The following is a 3,456-nucleotide window of genomic DNA, read 5'->3' as shown; positions in this document are numbered from 1 at the left end:
TCAACATTTAAATAAAGTTACTATTGAAAATATTGTTCTGCCATTGGATGCGCCTCTCTCTCTCTCTCTCTCTCTCTCTCTCTCTCTCTCTCTCTCTCTCTCTCTCTCTCCCCCTTTTTTATTTTTATTTTTTTTTTGAGCTCATAACTTAATTCACATTTCATTTTATACTTGAGTATAAATTATTGCGGATTCTCAAAGATCTGTAAGGAGCCATCTTTCAGCTCGTCTGACGCTTCGCTATTTTCGGTGCGTTTCCTGCACGAAGGCCGTGCGAGCAACAGCCGTCCAGATTCCGTCTTGGGATTCACTCATTTCTGGCGACGCTGCTCGCCTTTGTATCTGGACTCGCTCGTACTGGTCACCGTGGCGGATCTGCCGCGGAACCCCCGCTAAGGTTCGGCTGAACAACAGTTTCACCTCACCTCGTACCAATACTGGTGGCCGATTAACTCGCCTAACGATACAGGCTGGCAGATTAACATAGCCTCATTGAAATTTGAGCAGTATTTATACGACACTGCCCCATGTCACCACAGTGGTTACCGTGTTCCACCTCACAGCATCGCTGCGGCGTGGACAGGAGAATTCCGGTCATCCCAGTCGTAGTGGTTCCGTCTCTTTGCCGCGTCCGTAGTTCGGCGCTGGGGCTGCCCGCCTCGTCTACGGTGTGAGCTCGTGGTGCACCTGTAGTACTGGCGGTATCAGAGGTCTTCCCTTGTCGAAATTCCATCCAAGCTATTACGCCTTGACCCGCTTTCCTCTGCTTCTTGCCTCGCCAAGGAAGGTGTCCGAATTTTTCTTCGCTCACGCCGAGTAGATTACTTCGCGGTACAACATGTACGTGTCAGAAGTAATGGTTTGGTGCAAAAAAATCAATCCAGTTATTCGTGTCACACTAAGTGCACAGTACTCTACTATTTCCACATCGTGCAGAGGGCCATGGTGAGGAAATTAACGACTTGAACATCAATTATTATGCAAATTGACATTCCCCACTAAATGCAGCCACGCGTCCTCAGAAAAACAGTGGAGCTCTACGCCTCCATTACGCACAGAGTGCAACAGCCAGCCGCAGCCCGGACGTCGAGGAGCAGTATCTGAATAGGTCAGTCGGCGCACTGCCGTTACTCTGCAAGATTTGAGTTCGTATACTGTGCTGTGATCAGATGCTGCCGACCACGCACCACTCTGCACTGCAAAAGGCTCAACACTGTTTCCGGACTACTGCTTCGAAAGGCCACCTGTCACAGTCAGAGGAACGGTCCGTATCGTTGTCCTCCCCCTGCCCCAGACCGTCTGTTGGTTCCTGCGCAACGATTGCGTCGTACGTGAAGCACCCTCTATTTAAAGGCCTGTGACTGTGAGTGAGTGTCTGTACATCAGTGACGGACTCGCAGCTACGTTGTATCTCGTAGAAGTGTTCTCGAATAGTCGGCCAACGCCATGTCGGAGGTTCCGCGTTCCTGTTTGGTAGCACAGCGCATCGTACAGTGTGCGTCTGACCGCTGACACGGCGCCTCAGGACCTCTTTGCCTACAGTGTTGCGCAAGTGGCCACGCGCACCACCTAGCGTCCGTTCAAAAACAGACTGCTGGCGAACATTCATGGGTTGTTACTGTTGGTCCATCATGGCCAGGGGACATCCGCTGGTTACATAATTGACAATGTCAATAAAATTCACCAACAGCAGTGTACTTTAAGATACCATTTTACTGTGAAGGCTATCAGTTTCGGCATTTCATTGTGCCATCTTCAGGCCCCATACGCATTTATCCAAATAAACGAACTTGTATAGCGCCATAAACCTCTGTATATCGTGAATCAATCGTTAAATTCGAAGGCGTGATAGCAACTGAGCAGCTCAGTATATGGTATATTCATATGCACGTAAGTGGTTTCGCAGGTAGCAGTGCGCGCATCTGAGCATTCTTCGAGAGCTGCAAGATCACCAATGGTATCTGTTCTTTCGGACATGACCGGTGCGGATGCACTCACATTGCTCAAACTCTTACGGGAATCGGTAGATGACTGCCGCGAGTAATGAGAATAGTGGGCAGGGGCGCTACAAATGTAGTGTGTGGACAGTAAATTGGAAATGTGAGCCTTACGGGGAGCGTGCCAGAGATAAATCCCTGCAGTCGCACTATCCTCGTGTGTTCTCGGTGGCTCAGTCGGATAGAGCGTCTGCCATGTAAGCAGGAGATCCCGGGTTCGAGTCCCGCTCGGGACACAGATTTTCAACTTTCCTCTTTTATATTTATCAACGCCTGTAAGCAGATAATGTTCTGGATTTCATTGTAATTTCATTCTTCGAGAGCTGCAGGATCATCAATTGTATCTATTCTTTCGGACATAATATTCGTATAGTAATACTGGCGAGTCAAAGCTGGAATTTGTAAACGCATAGCCGGCCGGGGTGACCAAGCGGCTCTAGGCGCTACAGTCTGGAACCGCGCGACCGCTAGGTTGCAGGTTCGAATCCTTCCTCGGGCATGGATGTGTGTGTGTGTTGTCCTTAGGTTAGTTAGGTTTAAGTAGCTCTAAGTTCTAGGGGACTGATGACCTCAGAAGTTTAGTCCCATAGTGCTCAGAGCCATTTGAACCATTTTTTGTAACACTGATTAGGGGCATGAGGTGGAACGAGCCCTGAGTCGTGGATAAGGCAGGTAGCAGACTTCGGGTTATTGGTAGAATACTAGGGAAATGCAGTCAGACTAGAAAGGAAATTGCTTACAAATGACTCGTGCGATCCATCCTAGAATATTGCTAAACTGTGCGGGGCCAGTACCAAATAGGATTGAAAGGGAGTATTGAACATATACAGAGAAAGGCAGCACGAATTGTCACAGATTTGTTTGATCCTTTGGAGCCCGTCAGAGTGATACTGAAAGAAATGAATATCCGGAGAAAGTCCACTTACAAAGTTAGAAAGAACTTCTTTAAATGACGATCTGGGAATATACTGCAGCCACCTATGTATTGCTGCCGTGGCGCTCGTGACGACGATATCAGGTTAATTAGATTGCCCACCGACGTGTTAAGAGTGTCATTCTTCTCGCGCTCCACCCGTGAATGGAACGGGAAAAAGCATTAATAACTGGTACAGTGGCACGTAGCGTCTGCCGTGCATTGCACAGTGGCTCGCAGGCTACGAATGAAGGTGCACGCATGTCTTTCGCTCGACATGCGAATGGAGTGGGACGGGGAATCGTTAAGTGCCGTGTGTTGCGAGATGAGTGGTCGCTCGCTTCCCTTCGCGTCGCCTCTCCCTGCATCGCGGGCACGGCGCCACGCGCTTCCAGGAAAGAGGAACGACCCGCCGTATGGCGACACCGGCGGTCCGACCCGGCCGCTAATAGAAGGCGCGCGTGTCTCCTCATCCCGCGCTTTGCCGTCCTCACCCAGCCCCCCGCCTTCCTATCCTACTCGCTCCCGGCAGCTGGAGTCTCTCTC

The 3,456-nt window shown here is 50.0% G+C and overlaps 1 non-coding gene across 1 annotated transcript; it reads left to right on the top strand.

Annotated features, from left to right (window-relative positions):
* Window positions 1-2,158: 2,158 nt before the first annotated feature.
* Window positions 2,159-2,233, top strand: Trnat-ugu. The gene has a single exon. It is a non-coding gene; the product is annotated as a tRNA-Thr (tRNA).
* The last annotated feature ends 1,223 nt before the right edge of the window (window positions 2,234-3,456 follow it).

Source organism: Schistocerca americana, chromosome 3, assembly GCF_021461395.2.
Source record: "Schistocerca americana isolate TAMUIC-IGC-003095 chromosome 3, iqSchAmer2.1, whole genome shotgun sequence".
Taxonomy (NCBI): domain Eukaryota; kingdom Metazoa; phylum Arthropoda; class Insecta; order Orthoptera; family Acrididae; genus Schistocerca; species Schistocerca americana.
Note: the sequence above shows the minus strand (reverse complement) of the source record. Positions and strands in the feature narration are given on the sequence as shown.